The sequence below is a fragment of the Denticeps clupeoides genome, chromosome 3, assembly GCF_900700375.1.
Source record: "Denticeps clupeoides chromosome 3, fDenClu1.1, whole genome shotgun sequence".
Lineage (NCBI taxonomy): Eukaryota > Metazoa > Chordata > Actinopteri > Clupeiformes > Denticipitidae > Denticeps > Denticeps clupeoides.
Genome location: NC_041709.1, coordinates 35500540 through 35515703, shown reverse-complemented (window position 1 = coordinate 35515703; position 15164 = coordinate 35500540). Strand labels below are relative to the sequence as shown.

At 43.6% G+C, this 15164-nt stretch overlaps 1 protein-coding gene across 8 annotated transcripts in view; it reads left to right on the top strand.

Annotated features, from left to right (window-relative positions):
- The window catches only part of LOC114785606 (NACHT, LRR and PYD domains-containing protein 12-like), a 438381-nt gene that overhangs the window by 362483 nt on the left and 60734 nt on the right, over positions 1-15164 (top strand). The window lies entirely within an intron of this gene.

Below are 15164 nucleotides of genomic sequence, written 5' to 3'. Positions count from 1 at the left end.
CATATAGTGTGAATTGTTCATAGTAATATATATTTATATATATTCACATTGAATATATATAAATATATATTCAATATTAAATCATATATTGGTAAATATATTTACCAATGTATTGCAATATAAATTGTACTATACAGCAAAATATGTTTGTTTCGTAAGGGGTGGTGTTGGCTGTGGTGACCCTCTGGTTCGTTTAGCAGTTGCCAGGAACCAGGATTTATCTGCTGGTCTCTTCACTGGACTCTGGAGGTGGTCTGGGTGCTTGATTCAATATCTCGGAGAAAACCAACAGAAGCAGCAGCAGACGGTGGCATCGTACGACCGATACTGAAATATGTAGTTATGGTGGTATATTGGTGCAACAGTGGCCCGGTACCCTAACTAGGACAGCCTAACTAACACAAGACCGTCCATACGTCACATTACAGCCTGTCCACATTAACCAGGACGCACCAAACCAACATCCTTCACCACACAACCAACCACACCCATTTATACTTATGCACGTTTACGTTAGTGTTCTATCATTTTCTATCTGGACTAAGTGTGTGTCACGTGACTGGTTTGACACGACCTGTTGTCATTGAGTCCAGCAGGTGGCGCTATGTTAGCAAGACAGATCACCAGAGACCTGCTGTTCAGACATTTTAATCTGTATAGAAGTCATCTGGATTTTGAAATCCCTTGTTTTGCAATCCAGGATCTGGTCATTAATTTTTTTAAGCAAAACTAGATTCACGTTTCTTCTCCAAATCCAGACATTTCAGGATGACATTTTTTAAAAATGGAACCAACAGTGCCGCCTACTGGCCACCGAGCAGTGACATCCCAGTAGCCAACCAGAAAACAGCACAACTAACAAATGTGGTACGCTTTCAATTTCACAAGAATAAAAACTAAAATATATACACGTTTCCCCTCATGTGCAATGTGGTTATTGAAAAAGGAACAGTTATATGGACTGAGATTTGTGCCAGTGGAGATAGTTTTGAATCTGGATTGTTCAAGTTACCGTGACATGAACTCAGGACCCGGATTGTGCATCTCAATAAACTGAAATGGAATTTGGAGAAGCGAATTTGCCTTTTATTTTTTAGCGATGTAAAAATGCAGCGTCAATTTCACTGGAGTTCATATTCAAATTAGCGCCTTCAGATTCAGTGTAAGCAAAATTGAAAATGTATTTGAATTATAGACCAGCTCTTTCAATCCCTGCTTGTAGGAGTTGGACTCCCACTCTGATTTCAGTTGGTTGTGTAAGGAGGATTTGTTCCTTTGCTCTTCCAGCATCTTGTTTAAGTCTCGTGGTCGCCACCATCCAGGTTTGGAGAAGGCAAGGTCCTGAGACCTCAGCAGGCCCTGCCTGCGAGGAGCCGCCTTCTTCCTCACTCACATGGTAGACCAGACTCACGGGTATGGTCACAGCTCACCATCAACTCCATGCAGACCTTCTGATTTGTCAGCACCAATAATGTCTACAACGTTGTCTAGGACTTGTTGCACTGGGGAAAAAGAAGTTCTACGGGAGGAATTTGCATTCCTTTGCATTATTCCGGCTTCGGCTTGATTTTTTCAAGTAACTAACCAGACCCAGACCTGACGAAGCTTCCCCAGATCAGACGAGACCGGCCGTTCTTTGGTGGTAAAGAGAAACTGGCACCAGAAATTGGTCAAATAGTTCGACTGAATGAATAGCTGGGAGACACAAGGCGGATGCTGCAGACACACCTGAGCGTGCAGCCTGCAAGTCAAGGTCCGTGCTCCGTCTTCATGCTCACCACCTTGCAGCGAGTCTGAGCCAGTTTCCCCTGGCCCACCCCAACTCAGTAAATACAGCTTTATGGTTCTATGTCCCTGCATTTGGACATTGCTTAATGGTAGTCCTACCCCTGGCATCGTCCCAGCTTCCTGCAAACTGGCTTTAGTGCAACCAGTGATCAAGAAACCTCACCTGGACACCTCCTCTCTGACTGACTACCTTCTAAAGTCCTGTTTACCTCAAAGCTCCTGGAAAAAGCGGTCATGTCCCAACTCCAGTCCTCTCTGAGGTCCTTGAGCCTTTAAAGTCAGGTTTTAAATGGCCTCCATAGCATGGAGACCTCCTTGTTGAAGGTTTATAATGATTATTTTATTAGCTGGTGATTATGCCCTCCTCATACCGCTGGACCTGACAGCAGCATTTGACACGGTCCTCCGTAACGTATTTTTTTTACCCGACGGGAACATCGTATTAAAGCGACTGCACGAGACTGGATTAGCTCCTACCTCTCTGACTGACGTTTTTCTGCATTGCTGACTGAACATCCTCCTGCATCCACCTGTTCATAAATCACCACGTTCACACGCATATTTCCCATCTCATCACCACATTTATTGTATTTATATATTTTTTTATGAATCCAGTGAGTGGAAAATGTGGAGTTCAACCTCAGACCCTTCTGTTCTTGTTAAAAACAAAAACAATTAAAAAGATTTTCTGCCAGGACTGTCCATAACTTTTCAAATATAAATATGAAAAATACTGAATATCGGTGAAATAATAATTCAGATTTTTGGGTAAAGAACTGCAATATCAGAACAATTTTTTTAGAAATGAGAAAGATCCCTTCTTTTCCAGCGTCTCCACCACGGTCAGCTCGTCTTTCACAGCAGGGACACGTTCATCCACTAGAGGAAGACGAGGTCCACAGTCAGTCCAGGTTCGAGCTACAGGACCCTGACATTGAACGGAAAAGAGGGGCGAATACCTCGCTGAACGTTAACTCCACCACACCAGAACCCGTCTTGTCCAGAGCTCGGAACGTTTCTGGTGGAGAAAGTAATAAATTCACAAATCCGTCTGTGCTGTTCCCCTAAAAGGGGGGTGGAGATCTTCCTACTCAGAACTCGACACGTGTTCATTCATAGTTTTGGTGCCTTCAGTGAGAATCTACCAACGTAAATGGTCATGAAGATAAAGAAAAAAAACATGTTGAATGAGAAGGTGTCCAGACTTGTGGTCTGTACTGTATATGAAACACACACACACACACATATATATATATATATATATATATAACATGCTCACACAGATCCAGGTGAAAAAGACTCTTATGTAACAAACAAAAGGCTTCAGCATTAAACCTGAACGTCCATCCAGCATCAGTGAAGCTTTTCACGTGTTCCTGACATGCTGAGATCATGTCCTCTGGCATATTGTCCACTGTAACGTGCAACAAGACGGTAAATTAAATCTTCAATTCCGGTTTTATGACGTGGACTAACCCAACACTCCCTGACAGATATCCATCCTGGTAGCTCCGCCCGAAACGAACTGAGGGTTGGAGGTCAACTCCTAAACCAGTGAAGCCAAATACCCAAATTCACAAAACCAGTTCCTCAGCTAGAAATATACATATAAAATATCTATAAAAGATCCTCATACAGAACCATTAATTCCACTCAACTCCCTGCACTCGGGCTGAATTTGGCCCAAGTTCCTTGTACCCCAAAGAAGCTGGAACCGCATCGAACGCCTTGTCATGGAACAGTTCTCCATTTTCCAGGCATTTCTGCCGCAGCGCTCTGTAGTCCTGGCCCAGGTATCTCCCACTGTCCCTGCAATTTAGGTACAACTCTTAAAAACACGGTAAACTAGAATAATGTAATAGTGTAAAGGTCTGGGTTTATATATCTAACACCTGGTGGTCTGGAGCATGATAATATATAAAACCCTGAAATACACGACTATTAAAACATGGTAAACTAGAATAATGTAATAGTGTAAAGGTCTGGGTATATATATCTAACACCTGGTGGTCTGGAACATGATAATATATAAAACCCTGAAATACACGACTATTAAAACACGGTAAACTAGAATAATGTAATAGTGTAAAGGTCTGGGTTTATATATCTAACACCTGGTGGTCTGGAACATGATAATATATAAAACCCTGAAATACACGACTATTAAAACACGGTAAACTAGAATAATGTAATAGTGTAGCGGTCTGGGTTTATATATCTAACACCTGGTGGTCTGGAACATGATAATATATAAAACCCTGAAATACACGCCTATTAAAACACGGTAAACAAGAATAATGTAATAGTGTAACGGTCTGGGTTTATATATCTAACACCTGGTGGTCTGGAACATGATAATATATAAAACCCTGAAATACACGCCTATTAAAACACGGTAAACTAGAATAATGTAAAAGTGTAACGGTCTGGGTTTATATATCTAACACCTGGTGGTCTGGAACATGATAATATATAAAACCCTGAAATACACGCCTATTAAAACACGGTAAACTAGAATAATGTAATAGTGTAACGGTCTGGGTTTATATATCTAACACCTGGTGGTCTGGAGCATGATAATATATAAAACCCTGAAATACACGACTATTAAAACACGGTAAACTAGAATAATGTAATAGTGTAAAGGTCTGGGTTTATATATCTAACACCTGGTGGTCTGGAGCATGATAATATATAAAACCCTGAAATACACGACTATTAAAACACGGTAAACTAGAATAATGAAACAGGAATTTGTTCCATTGAAAAAGACTTGAAATGTTGATGATTCGAGCTGTTTCCATTAAAAACCCATTTTTTGCTGTAGAATCTGTACGGTTTTGCCTGCTTGGAGTTTATCTTCCGTTTTTAATGTCTTGTGCTGACGTGACTTTTGTATTTTCTGGCAGCGTGGACGTGATGTAAAGTTGCACCGGACTGGAAATCCGGAGAGCAGGAGTAGAAGATGGAATCGTCCAACTCCAGTAATGTTATTCCAGGAAAAATGACTTTATTTGATGGCTTTGTCTGTCACAGAAAGCCGGTGCAGAATTAAAAAGTGGGAAATCAGGGCCAGAAGAAATGCAGCATGTCCTCAGATGAGGAGTCGGCTACTTAGAGAAGCTACTTAATTAGTTCATAATTCTGTCAGACTTCGTGTCTGACCTTGATGGCCCGTCCTATCATGGGTTCCGTTCAGCACTTCGGTTTTATATGATTCAGGTACAATAAACTGAAATCTTTTTACTTTTGAAATCTGTTCTCTTGACACTCCATACAGAATTCCATTCTTCATCACAAGTTTGTCCCAGTGTTTCAGGTACCTGAGAACAGATTTCAGGACCTGCAGCTTTCTCTTCTCAGGTCTTCAATGCCTTTTGACATACAACATCACTCTGGGAAGGACCTTGTCGTTGAACTGACCATCATGAAGTTCCCTCTCCACATAAGCTGTTAGTGAACTGTGACCAGTATCAAGAAGCTCCATAGTTAGAAACGTGAGGATAGCGGCACCAGCAAATAAAAACCCCAACTGGGCGGGTGCCACTCAGTTGTCTAAAAATTGGCTCATAGTCTTAGAACTAAAAAACAAAACTGACTCGCCAGAGCCGAGACCAGGCAGCAGACAGACCGGCTAAACCGAGCATCTGCCATTTGCGTAGAGCCGCCACCCAGCGTGTACAATATTGACACTGTGTCTTTACCTCACTCTATTAAAACAAGAGATTCTACAAGAAACATTAATAAAACTCATAAATATGCTGACACTGTGTCTGTTCCACGGGCTGGGCGGGGTGTCTGTTTCAGGAACTTACTACCCGTTACTATCACTCCTTCTGAACCTACCACCAGCACCCCCGATATAACGAGGATTATTAAATGTTAGATCCCTTACACCTAAAACGCTCATTGTCAATGAAATTATTACAGATCACGGGTTCGATGTACTGTGCCTGACCGAAACTTGGTTAAAACAAAACGAATTTGTAGCATTGAACGAGCCTAGTCCTCCTGGATACAGCTATGTACACCAACCTCGCTTAACTGGAAGAGGAGGTGGCGTCGCAGTAATTTATAAGGATAACCTCGGTATTACTCAAACCCGGACAAGGATTTAATTCCATTGTTTATTATTTACCCCCTGGACCTTATTCTGAGTTTCAAAGTGAATTTACAGATTGGAAGGAGAGCATACTTAACTATAATACGGCTCTTAGCGCGGCTCGATCGACGTATCTGTCCTTGTTAATAGACAAAAACAAAAATCCCGGATTCCTGTTTAAAACTATAGCCAAACTAACCAGGAATAAGACAGAAACAGATACTACCACTCAATATCATCATAGTAGCGATGATTTTATGAATTTCTTTAATACTAAAATAGTCAATACTAATATAGAGATAAGATTAAAAGCACAACAAATAGCTCCGATATTTGCATGGAAAATAATCTTCTAATAGCTGACCACCGATTAGAACGATTCAACCTTATTTAAGAGCATGAATTAATTCAATTAATCTCGTCGTCAAATCAATGTACTTGCGCTTTGGATCCAATTCCAACAAGGTTCCTTAAGCAAATTTCACCCAATGTTATAAATTCTATCCTCAAAATTGTTAACTCGTCGCTTAGCACCAGCCACGTACCAAGTTCATTCAAGGTAGCAGTCATTAGACCCCTGATTAAAAAGCCTGATCTTGATCGCAGTCAGCTTTCAAATTATAGACCGATATATAACCTTCCGTTCATATCAAAAATCTTAGAAAAAGTCGTAGCCCAGCAGCTGAGTGCATACCGAGACAGTAACAAGATCCACAAAGTATATCAATCAGGATTTAGACCTCATCATAGCACTGAGACAGCGCTGGTTAAAGTGGTTAATGACCTGCTGTTGGCCTCTGATCAGGGACGCATCTCGCTGCTTGTCCTGCTTGATCTGAGTGCAGCGTTTGACACTATTGATCACGCTATTCTCCTTGCCAGGTTAGAGAATGTTATCAGGATTAAGGGAACAGCCCTTGAATGGTTCAGATCATATTTGACCAACCGATATCAGTTTGTGGACATCAATGGTGTTTCGTCTTCACATAGTAAAGTAGAGTTTGGTGTTCCACAAGGTTCTGTCCTAGGTCCGCTACTTTTTTCTCTATACATGTTACCTTTAGGCGACGTCATCCGCAAACACGGTATTAGCTTTCATTGCTACGCTGACGACACACAGCTGTATCTGTCAGCAATGCCAGATCAGAGGCAGCAGCTGAACAAAATAGAGAATTGTCTGAAGGACATTAGACAGTGGATGCTCACCAACTTTCTCCTGTTAAACCCTGACAAGACAGAAGCGCTCGTAATTGGGCCTCAAGCAGCCAGGCATAAACTGGCTGACTACACAATAACCCTGGATAGCCTTTCTATCTCACCGAGTATTGAAGTGAAGGATCTAGGTGTCATCATTGATGCAGGACTCTCATTCAATTCGCACGTAGATAATATCACTAGAACAGCATTCTTTCACCTTAGAAATATTGCGAAAATAAGAAATATAATTTCAATGCATGATGCAGAAATGTGTTGGTCCATGCATTTACTACATCAAGGTTAGATTACTGCAATGCATTATTGTCTGGATGCTCTAGTAGGTGCATGAGGAAACTCCAGCTAGTACAGAATGCTGCAGCCAGAATTCTAACCAGAACCAGGAAATTTGACCACATCACCCCAGTCTTACAATCACTGCACTGGTTACCCATCAAATTTAGGATTGACTACAAAATCCTACTTTTGACCTATAAAGCTCTAAATGGTCTCGCCCCACAGTGAACTTTTGGTTCTTTACGAACCGCCACGCCCCCTTCGATCAATGGGTGCAGGGTCACTACTGGTACCAAAGGTGCAGAAGGTCACAGCTGGGAGCAGATCCTTCTCCTATAGAGCTCTGCAGTTGTGGAACAGCTTGCCAGTCAGTGTCCGGGACTCAGACACAGTCTCAGTGTTTAAATCCAATCCAATCTGTTTTCTCTGGCTTTTTGTTAAAGTCCCAGACACTCATTTCACTTCACAATTATAAAGTCCAGTTTATCACAGAGTCCCCCTGTTAGACACAGACAAAGTTAAATTCACTATAGTTAGGCTGTCCTAGTTAGGGTACCGGGCCACTGTACCACTATTATACCACATATTTCAGTTTTGGTCGTACGATGCCACCTTAACCTTAAGTTGCTCCAGGGAGACTGTCCCTGTAAATACTGATTGTAAGTCGCTCTGGATAAGGGCGTCTGATAAATGCTGTAAATGTAATGTAATGACCAGTATCATCATTATGGACATGTAATCTAGACCATGACACTGACTACATCCTGGACTCCTCCAACCCTACAACTGTAGAACTTATTATTATATCATCGCCAACCCTGCACTGACACCATTTGCAGGCTGGAAGGGGGTCCTTCCCAACGTTTCTTCCTTTCTTTTTTTTCTGGGTGCAGAAGGGTCAAGTGTGGGGGGTGTCAACTGTAGGGCCTGTCAAAGCCCATTGAGACATTCTGTATGTGATTTTGGGCTATATAAGAAATAGATGTTGTTGATGTTATTGTTGTGACATAGTATAGGAAACACTGAGACTTCCCCAAATCAAGTATTCACAACCCGCTCAAGGGACACTGCTGAATTGGACTTAACCGTGCCAACTTTGTCAGGGATGACATCGCCTCTTCAGCGTGACAAGCCAGCTACCACTGAAACACCTCATCAGATTCCTGATTCATTGTGGGACCAGAATTTGACACTGCTGCCCAGTAAGTGGTGCACAGATGACATGTCTGAGAACGTTGGTCCCCAGAATTCTCAGCATGCTTACCTTCAACGACTAAGGTTGGCACGACCATCTTGCAGCCATAAACTTCCAAGTTAATGTTGTACACACACTTCGGTTTAACTTGCACACCTCCACATCCAATGAGGAGGATCTCTGTGTAAAAACGACAATCTTCACCAATCAATCCAGCATCTAGAAGCTTTGAATCAGAAGAAGAACTCATGGTGCAAGCCATGGAACCGCTGTCAAGCATAGCTCCCAACGTCCCTCTGTCACCTACTACGACTGGCGTGTAAAAGAGACTATCGCTTCTTCTGGAAGACCATTTCAATCTGCATTCTGAGTCCTCTTCATTTAATCAAAAATCATTGTAATTCTCTTCACGCCTAGACACGTTTGTGAATCTGAAGATTTGCGTTTCATAACATTTTGATTTCGTTGTGATATTTAAGTACAATTAATTAATATTATTTAATCCTTATTCTAATTGTCTGTTCCACCTTAAATGCTGCATTACCCATATTACGCCTGTAGGGTAGTACAGCGAGACATAAAGTCAGGAAATGATCTCTGTATCCACAAGTATTAGAAATATTACCACTTGCTATCTGACTGGTCCAACATGATTTGTTTTTGCAAAATTCACTTGGAAACTTTGCTCATAAGCAAACTGGTTTATAATAAATGTTCCCTTCTTGTCAGGGATACTGAGTTTTGGGTGTTTATGGACGACCTTACTAATAAGACACCATCATACCTGGGGGGGATCTTGCAAGGCCTTGACAAACTGGTTAGGCCAAATTAGGACAAATATGGTGTTAGGCCAGTCAGGTAACACCTGATACTATTTCACCCTGAACAAGTGAGTTTTCAGTGCCCCAAATCTTTTAAACCCTTTTTACACAAGGTACAGAAAGTATTCAGGCCGCCTTATTTATACACTGTACATTACTTGGAAATGCCCATATTCATCATAAACCTATAAACCTACAGCACGGATTCTAAATGGAAACTTGTCAGTGTGTCACGGTTTTTAATGTATTGTTATTTGTACACATTTTAAAGGTTTGATTTATACATATATTTTGTTTCGATCATATTTAAACATGTTATAAGAAGAGAAGAAACTCGTCACTTCACGTTTCTTTCTGTTGGGAGACATTTTGGGGACATCAAGGTCCACAAAAGTAAGATGGACTGGGTTCTGGATCCTGGAAACTGTACTTGTGTAGATGAAACTCCAGTCTTACAATCACTGCACTGGCTACAAAATCCTACTTTGTCCTATAAAGCCCTAAATGGTCTTTTAGTGAAGTTTTAGTTATTACGACCCGCCACGCCCCCTGTGATCAGTGGAGGGAGGTGTTGTTGATGTTATTGTTGTTACCGCGCAGGGAGGTGGTCCTGGAGCCTCCGGCGACCGTTCCAGGCACCCCAGGCTGGTGCCTTCTGGGACCATGCAGCCCCTCTCGCTGCACGGCCCTGGTGCCAAGGGGGCATGTTACGTCCCCGGTCTAGGGTCAGCGACATAACAAATGGGACATAGGAGTATAAACTCCAAAACGATGCAACACTTAAGGCTAATACTTTATTACAAACAAAGACATTTAAACAACAAAACAAACACAAAACAGGTCTGGGCAGTCTAAGTCTTGTCTTCTGGTCATAATCCTTCATTTCACCAACAACATTCTTCTCTCACACCAACATTCTATCTTCACCAACAACGTTCTCTTTTCTTCCTCACACCACACTCTCCTTTTCACCAACACCTCCTCTCTTCACCAACATTCCTCCTCTTGTCTTCTTCTTCTTCTTCTTCTTCTTCTTCTTCTTCTTCTTCTGGTGTTTTATGGCGGTCGGCAACCAGCTTAATGGTGCATTACCGCCACCGACTGGACTGGAGTGTGGATCGGGATGTATGCATTCATTAATTCATTAATGTTGGGTAATGAAGGGAAAGGCCATAAGGACTACAAAACTATATATTATATACTATATATTATATAACAACCCATTTTACATAATATTAATAATACCCATATACAATTATTCTCTCATTGTTGTATTTGGTACATTGAAGTAGAACATGTTTAACTGTTTCTTGTTGATTACAATGTCTACATTCCCCAGTTGGGTGCTGGCCAATTCTATATAATGTGCTGTTAAGTCCAGTGTGTCCAATTCTAAGGCGTGTTATAATGTTTTCTTCCCTTCGATATCTACTCCCTATTCTCCCGGCATCTACTGATTTTTGTATCTTGTATAAGTGTCTGCCTACTTCATGGTCATCCCAATACATCTGCCAAACGTATTGTGTGTATTTCCTGATGTATACTCTCGCTTCGGCTTTACTTAACGGAATACATAGTTCTATTTCCTTTATTCTTATTGATTGTTTAGCCAGAGTATCCACCTTCTCATTTCCCTCCACTACAGTATGAGCAGGAACCCATATGAATTGTGTAGATATGCCCTTAACTTTCAGATCGTACATTTTCCAGAATATTTTATCCACAATATCCATCCTAGCTGATGACCTGCCGGATTTTATACTTTCTAGTGCTGAGAAACTGTCCGATGCAATGACACTATTATTTATTTCCATTTCTTCTATCCAATTTAGGGCCAATAATATTGCCAGTAACTCTGTAGTGTATACTGAGAGATGATTGGTTACTCTTTTCTTAATACAAAACTCACATATTGGGACATACACTGCTACACCTGCACATCCTGTTTCCGGTTCTTTGGATCCATCTGTAAATACAATCTGTGACTGTGGGTAATGATCCTCAAAATATTTCTGCACTATATACCATATTGGAATGTTATTAGAATTATTTTTTAGTTCCTTCTGAATTCTGAGATCTACTACTGGCAAAGGAAATAACCATGGAGGAATCCTCCTCTTGTCCCAAAGCAGCCGCCATTTTGAATCCTCTTCCCTATTACAGCCTACCAATCATGGCAGGAAGTGGGAGGAGTCCAATCATGGGCTGATGAGAAGCCACCCTGCAACATTGCAGAGACAGAAAGAGAGAGAGAGACACACAAACACAACAGAAAACACCCATAGTCTACCACGGGACGTCACAGGGCACCAGACAAGGGGGTGCCAGACCATCCAGCGAGCCCCTTCTGCGTCCGTTGGGACAAGCAGGCCCAAAAAATTCTTTGGGGGAGCACCCCCCCCCGGCTGGACTTAGGGGTACCTTGGGGCTCGTCCACCTCGTCTTGGACCAGCACATTCGGGTCAGGAACCTCTTCCTTGGGGTTCGGCTCCGCGGCTGGGTCGTCATCTGGTGGACACAAAGAGGGGAAGTGGGGGTGACATACAGACACAAATGCCACGCACACACACACAGACAGAGACAAACAGAAGAGAGGGTCGTCTGGCTCCCTCTCCGGGACCTCCTCAGGGGGCACAGCTAGGATCTCGGGAGGCGCGACCTGCTCATTGCCCACCAGTGCTGGGTCTTCTTGCCCCGGATCCTGACTGGCGCTGGACTTGGTGGAGGGGCAGAGTTCGATCCCTTGCTCAGGCTCTAGCCGATCAAACTCCGCCCTCAGTCTCTGCTGGAAGTCCTGAAAACTCCTGTCTGTCTCTCCCTGCTGCCAGAGGGCTGCGTTCAGCCCCATGCTGACCCAAGCAGACATGCGAGGATGGTGGTGGTCTTATCAGTGTCTGCTGCCCCACTGAAGGGTCCCGGGACCATTGGGCTGTCTCACACAGGTCTGGGCAAGTCGTTGGAGATGGTGGTGGGTGTGTGGCGTGAGGGGTGGTGGACGTCTTCTCCAGCATGCGGGGGTGCTGGTGATGCGCTGCCTTTCAGCTGGGAAACGTCTTGGCAAAGAGAAGGTGGGTCGTCGACCTGAGCTGGGAAGGTGTCTTCCCTGCAAGGCAGTTCCGGCAGTGCAGTTGCTGGCTGGTGACCTCCTGTCACCCTGTTCCACCAGCTTAACCCCGGATCACTGTCTTCCTCCTCGCTGTTGTCGCACCTCTGGGATTGACGTGGGTCTCCAAGGACCTCGCGACGATCCTGGACAGGCACGATGGCATCGACTTCCCATTCGGCGTCATCCTCGTCGTAGTCCGTGTCGACCTCGTACCCTCGGAAGTCATGTGGGTCATGTGAGCCATCCCGGACCCGACCCCCCAGCGAAAATCCACGTCATTGTCGCTTACATCATCCGTGTCTTACCACCGGTGACTCCGAGGGTCGTCCACCCTGCGGACATCCTGGACCCAGGGTGCGATCAACTCCCATGGGCAGTACTCTGGCCATTCGGGCTGGAGCCTGCCCACCTCCTCGCTGGAGGAACGGCGCCGTTGTCGCTTCTCACCCCCGTGGAAGTGACGTGGGTCCCTACGGACCTCGCAGCGATCGCAGATTGGCGCGATGGGCGGAGCCCAACTCGCGTCTCCAGTGCTTTCGTCATTATCGTCAGGGAGCCTTGCCCCCACGGGGAGCCTTGCCAGCAGAGCGCAGAGTTCCTAGCACAACATGGCGAAGATTGTGGGGTTCGCATCCTCTGCGCTCGCTGCCAGCGTCACTTCCTCGCTGCTGTCGACGCCAACGTCTTCGCTCCGCCCTGCGGGTGACATCATCATGTGGCGCCGCGCGCCATGGCTCATCGGTAAGAAAATGCTCCACTAAAATGGCCGGCATGTCTCCCCCCCGGCGCCCGCGCTCGTCGCGCCGGGCTGCGTCCTTCGCGTGGTTTCTTCTCTGCTTCTTACCTCTGCGCTTTTGGGTGGATCTCCGGCATTCTGTCACCACTATGGACTTACGGGGGAAGGAGGCGCAGAGGTGTGACATGCTGGGAACGGGATTTTATTATTACGCAAACCATAAACAAATATACAGCAGCGCGGTGGCCAAGAACGGGAAATAAAGGTGAATAACTAAAACGAACCCGCAGGTGTGTGGCGATTGCCAGAACTCGAAACATAAATACATTCACTCTGGGAAGTCAAGTTCATGAATGAATTCACGAAAATGCCGGAGATTCCGAAGGGGCGGAAATGTCCGACTTTTAAGCATTGTCAGGATTGGCCACCGGTGATGCAGTCAATCCTGACAACCTATTTGTTTTCTCTTCTGTTTAAGTCCCTGACACAGTGTCAATTATTAAGTCCACTTTATCACACAGTCCCCCAGTTAAGCACAGACAGTGTTAAATTCACCCTAGTTAGGCTGTCCTAGTTAGGGTACCGGGCCACTGTAGCACCAATATACCACTATAACCACATATTTCAGTACAAGTTGTACGATGCCACCATCTGCCGCTGCTTCTGTTTATTCTCTCTGAGATACTGAATCAAGCGTACAGACTACTATCAGACTCCAGTGAAGAGACCAGCAGATAAATCCTGGTTCCTGCTAAACAAACCAGAGGTTCACCACAGCCACCACCATCACCACCATAGCAACTAAAGTTTCAGGGATCTTCAAATGGACCAGTAGCATCATAATAGACACGTAATGTCTACCATGACACTGGACTACACTCTGGACTTCTCCACCTCTACAACTGTAGGACTTTTTTTTTCTTATTGGACAATCACCAGCCCTGCACTGACAGCACTTGCAGGCTCACTCTACCCTGGAAGGACGTCCCTCTCTGTATCACTCCTTCCCAAAGTTTCTTCCTTTCTTTTGTGTGGAGTTTTTAATTGTGTACAGAAGGGTCAAGTGTGGGGGGTGTCAACTGTAGGGCCTGTCAAAGCCCATTGAGACGTACTGTATGTGATTATGGGCTTTATAAGAAATAAAAGGTGTTGTTGTTGTCTTTAGAGGGCGCTGCTGTTAACAATCACATAATAATAATCAAGGTCGTATGTCTGGGTCATAATGTAATTTTAATATGTCTTTTAAATAATTTAATATGTTTGCCTGAGATGCATTTCACCTGCAATGCATGATGGATAATTAAATCAGTGTACACCTGACATTTTATAGTAAACACTGCAGTCTTCTATACTTTATAGACACGCTTTATTAGAATCCAAATTAACCAGAGCAAGTCCTACGTTGCAGCCTTATTCCAAAATGGATTAAATTAATTTTTCGCTCCAAATTCTACACACAACACCCTATAATGATAATGTGAAAAAAATGTACTTGAGATTTATGCCAATTTATTAAAAATAAAAAAACTGAGAGCTCAAAATTGATCTCAGGTGCCTCCTGTTTCCCATGATCATCCTTGAGATGTTTCTGCAGTTTAATTGGAGTCCAGATGTGGAAAAAACAAAGATTGTCTCGAGGCACAAATCTGGAGAAGGGAACAGGGCCCATTTGTTCATAAGTAATCCAAGCATGTTTGCTGATATATAATTTATTTCTGTTTTGTACAGTTGTTGAAGTTGGACAGTGGCAGTGAAATCAAGTAGGAAATTAGACATGAAGCCTCCCAGGATTCTGTCTCAATATGAGAATCTGTCTGTATAAAAATGTGATGCTTTCTGTTCCTTCCCCATGATGGATATATTATTTACTGGGATATTACTGGTCTGCCTGTTGTTCATGGCCAGTAGGCGACACTGTGGGTTCT